Below are 13483 nucleotides of genomic sequence, written 5' to 3'. Positions count from 1 at the left end.
GAAGGTGGACCAGGTTTCTGCTCACAACTGAGGGAAGTAGGTCAGAGTCAGGACACACACACACACACACACACACACACACACACACACACACACACACACACACACACAGATGTCTCAGTAAGTAGGCCGAGAAGACACGCTACAGGTGGATATAGGGTAATTAAATACAAGATAAAATACAAAATATAATCAGGACAAAACTATTAAATAAATACATTTTACAGTCAAATAATAATAACAAACTGAATTTGCTTTGACTAAACTCTGCAGAAGTAGTGAAAGTGCTAACTTAATTAGGTTTAATGAAATAGATAATAAAGACTTTGTGTGACTGGGTTTGTATCTCTAATCTTTCCCAGTGAAATCTCTGTGAATACAGGATTCACCGTGGGGAGACGGCTGCAGGTGTAGGACAGTAATCCCTTCCTTCCTTTTGTCTTATTCTGTGAGGCCTTGAATGCACCACGTGATCCTGTGTGTGTGTGTGTGTGTGTGTGTGTGTGTGTGTGTGTGTGTGTGTGTGTGTGTGTGTGTTAGGATTGTGCCCGCATAATGCCCGTTCTCAGGTTTCAGCTGTAATTCTCAGGGAGGAGGTGCAAAGCACTGAAAGCACCTGTAGTGGAAATACCAATGAAATGAAGAAGAAATTAAATCTAAAAGAAGTGAATAAAAATACATAAAACTCTGAACCTTTTGTTCACTTTCCTTTATTTCCTCCATCAGTGCAGGCTCAAGCATGACTCAGCGTTTGGTCCTGGTGTGTGGGCTGAAGCATGACTCAGCGTTTGGTCCTGGTGTGTGGGCTGAAGCATGACTCAGCGTTTGGTCCTGGTGTGTGGGCTGAAGCATGACTCAGCGTTTGGTCCTGGTGTGTGGGCTCAAGCATGACTCAGCGTTTGGTCCTGGTGTTCGGGCTGAAGCATGACTCAGCGTTTGGTCCTGGTGTGTGGGCTGAAGCATGACTCAGGGTTTGGTCCTGGTGTTCGGGCTGAAGCATGACTCAGCGTTTGGTCCTGGTGTGTGGGCTGAAGCATGACTCAGGGTTTGGTCCTGGTGTTTGGGCTGAAGCATGACTCAGCGTTTGGTCCTGGTGTGTGGGCTCAAGCATGACTCAGCGTTTGGTCCTGGTGTTTGGGCTGAAGCATGACTCAGCGTTTGGTCCTGGTGTGTGGGCTGAAGCATGACTCAGGGTTTGGTCCTGGTGTTCGGGCTGAAGCATGACTCAGCGTTTGGTCCTGGTGTGTGGGCTGAAGCATGACTCAGGGTTTGGTCCTGGTGTTCGGGCTGAAGCATGACTCAGCGTTTGGTCCTGGTGTGTGGGCTGAAGCATGACTCAGCGTTTGGTCCTGGTGTGTGGGCTGAAGCATGACTCAGCGTTTGGTCCTGGTGTGTGGGCTGAAGCATGACTCAGGGTTTGGTCCTGGTGTGTGGGCTCAAGCATGACTCAGCGTTTAGTCCTGGTGTTCGGGCTGAAGCATGACTCAGCGTTTGGTCCTGGTGTGTGGGCTGAAGCATGACTCAGCGTTTGGTCCTGGTGTGTGGGCTGAAGCATGACTCAGCGTTTGGTCCTGGTGTGTGGGCTGAAGCATGACTCAGGGTTTGGTCCTGGTGTGTGGGCTCAAGCATGACTCAGCGTTTGGTCCTGGTGTGTGGGCTCAAGCATGACTCAGCGTTTGGTCCTGGTGTGTGGGCTCAAGCATGACTCAGCGTTTGGTCCTGGTGTGTGGGCTCAAGCATGACTCAGGGTTTGGTCCTGGTGTTTGGGCTGAAGCATGACTCAGCGTTTGGTCCTGGTGTGTGGGCTCAAGCATGACTCAGCGTTTGGTCCTGGTGTTCGGGCTGAAGCATGACTCAGCGTTTGGTCCTGGTGTTCGGGCTGAAGCATGACTCAGCGTTTGGTCCTGGTGTTCGGGCTGAAGCATGACTCAGCGTTAAGTACAGTGGAGGCATGCAGAGCCTTTGCATAAGAAAGTGAAATGAGGAAGTAAAGGAAGAGGAAATAAAGGGGGAAACAAAAGGAGGATAAAGGAAAGGAAGGGAATGAGGAAAGGAAAGGAGGAAAGGAAAGGAAAGGATGCATACTGATGGACTGCTTCTTGACCCATTATCAGTAAAAAAAGAGAGGTGGCTGAGGACCGCGGGATTGAGGTTGACTGGGATCTGACTGGGATCTGACTGGGATCTGACTGGGGTCTGACTGGGGTCTGACTGGGGTCTGACTGGGATCTGACTGGGATCTGACTGGGGTTTGACTGGGATCTGACTGGGGTCTGACTGGGATCTGACTGGGGTTTGACTGGGATCTGACTGGGGTCTGACTGGGGTCTGACTGGGATCTGACTGGGATCTGACTGGGGTCTGACTGGGGTCTGACTGGGGTCTGACTGGGATCTGACTGGGGTCTGACTGGGGTCTGACTGGGGTCTGACTGGGATCTGACTGGGATTAGAAAGTTTCCCTGCTTCCTTTAATCTGCTCCACTGGATTATTTGGAGACCAGTTAAACCCAGATTACTGGGACACACTGGGCTGTTTTCTGACAGATTTAGAGAAGGTTATTGCCACTAAATCATCGTGTAAAATGGTGATAGTAATTATGCAGAAGAAGTGTAGAAGAGAAGCAGACATAATACAAAATGGATGATGTTCATAGCGACAGAAAGTGCACCTGAAAATATGAAATGTATGATAAATAAAAATCAGTATTTATATAAAACAGAGATATTATAAATGAAAAGTATTATTATAATTATATTGAATAAATACACACCCTCTTTAAAACCTATATTTATCTGTGTTTACGCTGGTTAAATGGTGTTTCCCCTCATCAGAGAGTATTTTATAAAACTCCAGGCGTCTTAATTGGACTCAGCTGATGGAGCAGGGGTTTCTGGGTAATACCCCCCGCCTGCAGCCTCCCATTAAGGAGCTGCATAATGAGCGGTCCTGAACACATCACTGCACTTGAATGCAGTGTTAGCAGCAGGCTGGTGTTTCTCACAAAGCTCTCTGATTATATAACTGGGATAGAAGTGCACTTTATCTGAAAGAACAGAAGCTTTTATCGGTTGAACTGCAGTAAATATGTATTTTATGACACGTTTGAATGGTTATTGGTTTATAATCATCTTGTTATGAATTTATTCCGTCTTTGATTTAATAATAACTCTTTTACTTTCACTCTGATTGGTTAGCTGGCAGGGCTCTGTTGTGATTGGTCGACCTCTTAGAGATGTCCCGCCCCTTTAGCCTATATCACATGCAATGTGTTGAAGCGCTAGCCAATAGGAGCGTGAGTGTTCTGTAGTGATGTCACCAATTTCATCTAAATGTTTGTCATATTTAGTGAAATCCTGTAGATTAATATCAAATGAAAAAGGAGAAACATGTTTAAGTTTTAAGATTTTCCTCTGACTGAGTCTCTGTGAGGAAGAGGATGCAGACAGTGAGACACATATTTCCTACGGACTCAGAGTCTGAATATCCTCAGATATTCAGAGAATAAAGGAGCCTCTGTGTGAGGGGTCAGAGGTCACTGAGGAAACACAGAGGACACTCACAACCTCCCCCCCTATAACACACAGACAATAACACACAGAAAAACCATTGAAATGAAATGCTTCTAAAATAGAAAGTTGGGATGAAACATATGGATCATTTAATAAAACCAATAATAGTTTGTTATTTCAAAGACATGAACAAAACCGTTAGTCAGACGTGTAGTGAAATAAAGACATGGAGAAAACAAATGAAATGCACATTTATAATAATAGTTTTTGAAATATGAAAATAATGAAAACTAACAAAAGTAAATATTCATCAAAATTTCATTTCGTAGTTTGTGTTCATTCATTTCCTGAACTCAGTGCTGTGTGCAGTCATCGTGTCCCCCTTTCATTTGGTAGGAATGCTGGCGTCCCACTCAGTCATTGAGCTCCCAGAGTGCTTTGTTGTTGTTGTTGTTGTTGTTGAGGGATTAGCTTACCTTTCCTTCTCCTGATTTAGTTTCCCTCCTTGTCCCTAATTCTGCTTTAATCCCCCTCCTCCTCCTCCTCCTCCTCCTCATCTTCCTCACATCAGCTGTTCCCCCGCCACAATAAGAGCGCCTTTCATCGTCTGTAACCAAACGTCCATCAGTCCGAGTCAGAGGGAGAGTCCGTTGAAAACACTTTGAGGGTGAGTCATAGAAGAGACACTCAGGGGGAGGAGAGGAGGGAGGAGACAAGGAGAGGACTGATGAAAAAGCAAATACTATAGAGAGAAGAGGAGGAAAGGATACAAGGAGGGGAAAAAGGAAAGACAAAGACATAAGGTCAAGGAGAGGGGTCATATAAAGAGGAGAGTAATGGAGGAGGAAAAAACAAGGAGAGGAGGAGATGGGGAGACAAGGAGAGGAAGGAGACATAGAAAGGAGAGTAATCAATAAGGTAGAGACAGAAGGAGAACATTTAAAAAAGGACAAGAAGAGGAAGAGACGAAACAAGGAAAGAAGTACACGAGAGGAGGAGTCAAGGAGAGTAGGAGAGGAGATGAGCAGAGGAAACAAGGAGAGGACACATACACAGGAGAGTAATGGAAGAGGAGAGAGGCGAGGAAGGGGAGGGACAAGGACCAGAGGTCAGGGAGAGGAGACACAAGAGAGAAGTACAGGAGAAACAAATGAGGAGAGGAGAGGAGAAACAAGGACCAGAGGTCAACGAGAGGAGACACAGAGCGAAGTACAGGAGAAACAAATGAGGAGAGGAGAGGAGAGGAGAGGAGAGGAGAGGAGACAGACAGACAGAGAAGTACAGGAGAAACAAATGAGGAGGGGAGAGAGGAGAGGAGAAACAAGGACCAGAGGTCAACGAGAGGAGACACAGAGCGAAGTACAGGAGAAACAAATGAGGAGAGGAGAGGAGAGAGGAGAGGAGAGGAGAGGTTTGGTTTTTAAAGTCCCTTTATTGCACCATAGCAAAAGAGACAACAGCTCACCATCACATCTTCATTCAAGAGCAACAAAAACCACACAAAAACAAAAAAATAAAATACAAGCAAACCTGTCAACCAGACACAGAACCTGTTTCTCCAATCAGAAACTTACATTCAGCTCTCCGTCCCCCCCCACAGAGCACAAAACCCCCCCAACAGCCCATACATGACCGAAACCATGCACATTGTCCATCATCCGATAATACGCATGTTCCACCCTCAGTCTGGCCTTCAGCAGACCCTTCAGGACCAGCACTGGCTCCACACTGCCAACACTCTGGGCCTGGTTCCTGCGAGTCAGCCAGATGGCCAACTTAGCAACACCAGATACAAAGTTCACCAATGAGTGTACATCCTTCTTTTTTGCACAGTACTTCGGGCCAAAAATAAACAAATCAAAAGCAAAAATCTCCCCTAGACCCCGAAACCACCTTTCTAACAGCTCAAACAGAGCAGACAAACAAGGACACTGAATAAATAAGTGTTCAAGGGTCTCGTTCTGAGAACAGAAGATGCACTCCTCCCCCAACTCTGGATCCAGGTGCGCTCTGTATCTGTTCGTAGCTATTGCTCCATGTACAATCCTCCACTGGAGGTCTGCTGTCCGTTTTTCAACGGGCAGCTTGTACAGAGACCGCCAGCTGCCCTTCGGGGAAACATCTGGACCAAAAAAACCAGTCCACCTCGACTCCTTCATCCCTGCCAAAGAGCGCAGGCTCAGAACCTTGCAGCAGATCTGATATATTGCCTTCTTCCCTGCGTCCTGTAACTTCTCCAGGTGCGGGGTTGTGAGCGACAGCAGCTGACCACCTCCCTCCTGCCACTCCCCCACAACTGGGGTGACAGACAGAGAGGGGAAACTATACTCCTCCCCTTCGGTCCACTGGTCACACACATTGTGGTCTTGTGCAAAAACCCTCAGGGGTTGTGGCAGGGCAGCACAGACTTCCTCCACCACTCTGTTGATGACCCTGATGGAGGTGATGTTGCTTCTCTGTCTCAAGATATCCACCGATGTTGCCGTCATCTTCATCAGATGGCCCAGTTTGGTGCAGCCAGCCTCTCTAAAATAGGCTCGCAGGCTGGCAGACTGCAGTGTTTGAGTCTGTATAAGAGTATTAAAAAACAAAGGTTCCTCAAACAGCCACATGCCCGGAGTCTCATTTTTGGTACGTGTGGCCTTAAAAATCTGCCATGCCTGTAATACCGAACTATAAAAAGGTGTCAGTCCAGTTAAGTCCACATCCTCAGATTTTAAAAGGAAAAGCTGTTTATCGTAGCCCAATCGCCCGGCTCTCTTCAGCAGCAAACGAGCTGTATCAAACCAGCTTGGGCCACAATTGTACAGCAGTCTTTGTGCAGTCTGGAGTCTAAAAGAGGCTATTTTTGCCTGGATATTGATGAGTCCCTGCCCCCCTTCAGCCACAGGCAGGTAGAGGGCTGCTGCTCGGATCCAGTGCCGGCCAGACCAGAAGAAGTCCAGGATGACTCGCTGAATGTCCTCCATCAGGCCTCTCGGTGGTGTCAGAGCAATAAGTCTATGCCAAAGAGTCGAGGCGACCAAGTTATTTGCAACCAAAACTCTTCCCCTATATGACAACTGGGGTAGCAACCATTTCCATTTAGACAACCGAGCGCACACTTTCTCCTTAACTCCCTCCCAGTTCTTGTTCTGAAACCCCTCAGTGCCCAAAAATACTCCCAACACCTTCAGGCCCTCCTTCCCCCACTCAAGACCTCCAGGCAGACTGGGCACTGTCTGATCTCTCCACTGTCCCACCAACAAAGCCTCACTCTTTGCCCAGTTCACCCGAGCAGATGAGGCCTTTTCGTACAGGGACAGGGTATCCTGCAAACATTTAATATCCCCCTGGCTGGAGACAAAAATATTAACATCATCTGCGTAAGCAGAAACGGTAAGTGGACGATCAAGATCAGAGGACCCAGGCAGTGAGAGACCACTGAGCCGACCTCTCAACATGCACAGCAAGGGCTCAATAGCTAGGGTATATAGTTGACCGGAGAGAGGACAACCCTGTCTTATCCCTCGCTGCACAGGGATTGGCCGACTCAGCCCTGCCCCCATTTTCACCATACATTGAGCACCATTATACAATAAACCAATCCAGGCCAGAAAACCATCACCAATGCCAAAAGCCCTGAGTGCAGAAAATAAATAACAGTGATCCACCCTATCAAAGGCTTTCTCCTGGTCCAAAGCAACAATACCAAAATTCACATTCTGGGATCTGCACACATCAATAACATCACGAATTAGGAAAATGTTGTCCATAATTTTCCTGTCAGGAACACAATAGCTTTGGTCTGTCTGTACAAGTATTCCCAGGATGTCCTTGAGTCTGTTCGATAAGGCTCTGGAAAGCACCTTATAGTCCGTGCAGAGGAGAGCAACCGGCCTCCAGTTTTTAAGTAAGGCCAGGTCTCCTTTCTTGGGAAGCAGGGAAAGCACAGCTCGCTGACAGGAGACAGGAAGAGATCCTGTTCTAAAACACTCCAATAAAACACTGTGCAAATCAGGTCCAAGAGTATTCCAGAACCGCTGGTAAAAGTCAGTGGAGAGACCATCAATTCCCGGTGCCCGTCCTGATGCCATCTGATTAACAGCGACTGTCAACTCCTCCAGGGTCAGCTCAGAGTCCAGAGCAGCTTTCTCACCCGGGATGAGCTGAGGAAAGCCCCTCCAGGAGCTCCTCGCGGCACTCCATGCCGCACTGTTCTGCCCCAAAGAGGTCAGCGTAGAAACTCACTGCATGGGTCCTCATCTCCCCCGGACTGGTGGTCACTCTGCCTCCAGGAAGCTTAAGGCAGGTCATCTGTTTCCTCTGTGCCACCGATCTCTCCAGATTAAAAAAGAAAGAGCTTGGGCCATCCATGTCCTTTAGCTGGAGGAAACGAGACCTAACAAGAGCTCCCTTTACTCTCTTCTGCAGGAATAAGCTCAACTCCAATCTCTTCTCCTGCAGCAGATGACCCGTGGTGGGATCCGAATGTCTATGTAACCCCTCTTCAATGTTCCTAATACTTATTTCAAGCTCCTGAACTGCTGCCTTTATATTAGCAGTCGAGTGGGAGGTATACTGCTGGCAAAAAACGCGAATTTGGGCCTTCCCAACTTCCCACCACAGCTTCAAAGAAACAAAATCCGCTTTCCTGGTTTTCCACTGCTGCCAAAAACGCTCAAAACTTTGACAGAAAGTACGGTCCTGCAGAAGTCTGTTGTTAAAAGACCAGTAGGACTTAACCCTTTCGCCTGGTGAAAGGATCAAATCTATACTGACAAAGTGGTGATCAGTGAAACCAACTGGACTTATATTGCTGTGGACTAATCTGGAGCTGAGACTTTTGGAGATGTAAATCCTATCCAGTCTAGCTGCACTCACCCTGCCATTGCCGACCCTCACCCATGTGTATTGTCTGGTTAGTGGATGTTTGACCCTCCATGTGTCCAACAGATCCAGGTGTGTGATGATGCTGTGAAGGCTCTGAGATGACTGTGGGTGAGGTTCTTCACTTGTCCTGTCTACAGTGAAGTCTAGCGTGCAGTTGAAATCCCCACCAATGATAAATTGATCCTGATGGTACTTTCTTACCTCGTTTTTTAGCAGGGTGAAAAAAACCACTCTATCTGTGCCTTGATTTGGAGCATATATGTTTACAAAGCAGACCACAGAGCCCTCTATTTCTGCCCTTACAATCAACAGCCTGCCCTTCACCACTTCAGTAGATGATAGTACAGTTACATCGACATTTTTCCTAAGCAGAACAGCTACCCCTGCACTAAGGTTGGTGCCATGGCTAAAGGTGCACGAACCATCCCACCATAAACCCCAATCTGTCTCGTCTGCTGGATTAGTATGTGTCTCTTGCAAAAACAACACATCAACCCTTTTTTGAGTAGCGACTTCAGAAATTAATGCCCTTTTTTGTCTGTCTCTCCCACCATTGATGTTCAAAGATCCTATCTTGAGGCTCCCCATAGAGGTCAGAGAAAAAGAAACGGATAAGATGAACAAAACAGAAAACAGTTGAAAAGAGAAACCCACCGTGTGATACATGATCATTTTACTTTTTAATCTTTTTAGCAGTTTTGCCTTTTTTTGCTTTCCTCAAAGTTGTGATATGCTTTTTGAGGCGAAAACGTTTCTTCTCATCCAAGAGGTCAAAACCGACCAGTCTTTGCAGAACGCCAACAGATCTGATAAACTTTTCAGTATCACCGAAGTAGTCATTTAATCTAACAGACTTTTTAAATGTTACATCCAGAAATTGATTTATTTCCTCTAAAGAATAGAGATCTGTGTTCCTGATCGAAGTTTCACCTATGGATACTGTATCTGACTCAGAGTCATACTCCATGTCCTCTCCTTCACAGGATGCCTGACTATTTAACATACCCTGTTCTTCATTGGTGTTTACAGTGGGATCTGTGCCTACAAAACTTGTGGAAGCTGCTTCAGTGCCTGCAGACTGTGAACTGCTCAGGTTAGGGTTAGGAAAAAAGGAAAGACAAAGACATAAGGTCAAGGAGAGGGGTCATATAAAGAGGAGAGTAATGGAGGAGGAAAAAACAAGGAGAGGAGGAGATGGGGAGACAAGGAGAGGAAGGAGACATAGAAAGGAGAGTAATCAATAAGGTAGAGACAGAAGGAGAACATTTAAAAAAGGACAAGAAGAGGAAGAGACGAAACAAGGAAAGAAGTACACGAGAGGAGGAGTCAAGGAGAGTAGGAGAGGAGATGAGCAGAGGAAACAAGGAGAGGACACATACACAGGAGAGTAATGGAAGAGGAGAGAGGCGAGGAAGGGGAGGGACAAGGACCAGAGGTCAGGGAGAGGAGACACAAGAGAGAAGTACAGGAGAAACAAATGAGGAGAGGAGAGGAGAAACAAGGACCAGAGGTCAACGAGAGGAGACACAGAGCGAAGTACAGGAGAAACAAATGAGGAGAGGAGAGGAGAGGAGAGGAGAGGAGAGGAGAGGAGAGGAGAGGAGACAGACAGACAGACAGAGAAGTACAGGAGAAACAAATGAGGAGGGGAGAGAGGAGAGGAGAAACAAGGACCAGAGGTCAACGAGAGGAGACACAGAGAGAAGTACAGGAGAAACAAATGAGAGGAGAGGAGAGGAGAGGAGAGGAGACAGACAGACAGAGAAGTACATGAGAAACAAATGAGGAGAGGAGAGGAGGGGAGAGGAGAGGAGAGGAGATGAGAGGAGGTCAGGGAGAGGAGACAGACAGACAGACAGAGAAGTACAGGAGAAACAAATGAGGAGAGGAGAGGAGAGGAGAGGAGATGAGAGGAGGTCAGGGAGAGGAGACACAAGAGAGAAGTACAGGAGAAACAAATGAGGAGAGGAGAGGAGAGGAGAGGAGAGGAGAGGAGAGGAGAGGAGATGAGATGAGAGGAGACACAAGAGAGAAGTACAGGAGAAACAAATGAGGAGAGGAGAGGAGAAACAAGGACCAGAGGTCAACGAGAGGAGACACAGAGCGAAGTACAGGAGAAACAAATGAGGAGAGGAGAGGAGAGGAGAGGAGAGGAGAGGAGACAGACAGACAGACAGAGAAGTACAGGAGAAACAAATGAGGAGAGGAGAGAGGAGAGGAGAAACAAGGACCAGAGGTCAACGAGAGGAGACACAGAGAGAAGTACAGGAGAAACAAATGAGGAGAGGAGAGAGGAGAGGAGAAACAAGGACCAGAGGTCAACGAGAGGAGACACAGAGAGAAGTACAGGAGAAACAAGGACCAGAGGTCAGGGAGAGGAGACAGAGAGAAGTACAGGAGAAACAAATGAGGAGAGGAGAGAGGAGAGGAGAAACAAGGACCAGAGGTCAACGAGAGGAGACACAGAGAGAAGTACAGGAGAAACAAATGAGAGGAGAGGAGAGGAGAGGAGAGGAGAGGAGAGGAGAGGAGACAGACAGACAGAGAAGTACAGGAGAAACAAATGAGGAGAGGAGAGGAGGGGAGAGGAGAGGAGAGGAGATGAGAGGAGGTCAGGGAGAGGAGACAGACAGACAGACAGAGAAGTACAGGAGAAACAAATGAGGAGAGGAGAGGAGAGGAGAGGAGAGGAGAGGAGATGAGAGGAGGTCAGGGAGAGGAGACACAAGAGAGAAGTACAGGAGAAACAAATGAGGAGAGGAGAGGAGAGGAGAGGAGAGGAGATGAGAGGAGACACAAGAGAGAAGTACAGGAGAAACAAATGAGGAGAGGAGAGGAGAAACAAGGACCAGAGGTCAACGAGAGGAGACACAGAGCGAAGTACAGGAGAAACAAATGAGGAGAGGAGAGGAGAGGAGAGGAGAGGAGACAGACAGACAGACAGAGAAGTACAGGAGAAACAAATGAGGAGAGGAGAGAGGAGAGGAGAAACAAGGACCAGAGGTCAACGAGAGGAGACACAGAGAGTACAGGAGAAACAAATGAGGAGAGGAGAGAGGAGAGGAGAAACAAGGACCAGAGGTCAACGAGAGGAGACACAGAGAGAAGTACAGGAGAAACAAGGACCAGAGGTCAGGGAGAGGAGACAGAGAGAAGTACAGGAGAATAATCAAAGAGAGGAGACATAGAGGAGGTGAAGAAGGAGCGTTTTCTGACCTATTTGGATGAAAACCTCCTTTAATATTTGATAGTATGATTGAGCGTTTCACCAGTTTAACCACAGTACCGGCTACACTGGGAGGGGTTGAACCTGTAGAACAGCATGAATATATCCTGTGAATAAATCGATGTATCCGGAGTAATTCTGTCCTGAAGTGTGTGGCGAGGCTGTGCTCTCATTAAGAGCTGATTACTGATTAATCTGCGAGGCCTTCAGGCTCTCAGAGCATCTGCTCCTCCCAAACAGGAGCAACAGAAGGAGGTCGGAGCAGGGAATCAAATAATGAAACCGGCAGGAAGTGATGTCATCGCTGTCCTGCCCGGCAACACGACTCCCTGAGAGCAGGAAGCCCAGGGACTATTTTTAAACGCCAGTGTTCGTCCATTGTTCCTCCGGTCAGTGTCTTCCTCCTGCAGCTGCAGCACATCTGCATCCGAATCTCACACACACACACACACACACACACACACACACACACACACACGCACGCACACACGCACACACACGCACACACAGAGCCTCAGCACAACAACAAGCACACACACATCTGCATCCGGATCACACACTCCGTCAGGTTCATGTGTGAGGCCTCAGATGAAACTCTGGGATTAATAACCCAGTGTTTCGGGGACAGATCACACACACACACACACACACACACACACACACACACACACACACACACACACACACACACACACACACACACACACACACACACACACACACACACACACACACACACACATCTCAAACTGTGTCTCAAACTAGAAAACTGGTTAAAAAGTGTCATTTAAATAAAATAACCTAATAGCATAATTTGAGACACTCGCGCTCCTATTGGCTAGCGCTCCAACACATTGCACGTGATAGGCTAAGGGGCGGGGCATCTCGGAGCGGTTGACCAATCACAACAGATTGAGTTCAGAAAAATACCCCAAAACCTAAAAAAATGGAAACTTTTTCTCCCATTTTGCCTTTTTTATGATGATAATAAGATTATTTATGCATGCATTGTGAAAATATTGATGTGTAATGAGATCCATTTGGTAATGCCTTTCAACAAAACTCAGTCATACTTTTTATCAAACAATTATATCTGAGTATAAACTCACAAGATTTTCAGTCTGTGTTGTGCAGAGTAGCGAGCTGTGTGTGTGTGTGTGTGTGTGTGTGTGTGTGTGTGTGTGTGTGTGTGTGTGTGTGTGTGTGTGTGTGTGTGTGTGTGTGTGTGTGTGTGTGTGTGTGTGTGTGTGTGTGTGTGTGTGTGTGTGTGTGTGTGTGTGTGTGTGTGTGTGTGTGTGTGTGTGTTTTCCACAGTGTGTGTTTGGCTCACGGCTGTCAGTGTGATTCTGTCTCCGTCTCACAGAATTTACATTTATCCCTGTGGGCTCTGGTGTGTGTGTGTGTGTGTGTATTTATACCCACTGTTTTGTTCTCCTCTCAGTCACATATGACTCAGTCTCTGCAGCCTCTCATTACAGCCGCTCTTCATGTTTAACCTTGTTTTTTCTGTAATGATAGCTTCTGTTTTAACCCGTTTTTAAGGGGAAAATCCTCCACAAACTCAACTGAACAGATATTATGGGAGTTTTTATACGTGCATTTTCACCTGTTGAACAATACCTCCAATCATGTCAAACCCAGTTCAAAGCCTCTACTGGAATTTACCAAAAATCTAGGAATATGTTCTGTTTGGTGAAAGGCATTCTGGGTAACGTAATCAGTGACAATGTCCTGGTTCTGAACTTGTGGCTGTTTTTATCTCATGCAAATTCAGACCAGAATCTGACCCAGCAAATCACTGCTGTTGATATATGGGCACTGGCGCCCTCTGCTGGCTGGTTCCCGCACCCCTAAATGTAAACAGTAACATCTA

The sequence above is a fragment of the Eleginops maclovinus genome, chromosome 24 (assembly GCF_036324505.1).
Source record: "Eleginops maclovinus isolate JMC-PN-2008 ecotype Puerto Natales chromosome 24, JC_Emac_rtc_rv5, whole genome shotgun sequence".
Lineage (NCBI taxonomy): Eukaryota > Metazoa > Chordata > Actinopteri > Perciformes > Eleginopidae > Eleginops > Eleginops maclovinus.
Note: the sequence above shows the minus strand (reverse complement) of the source record.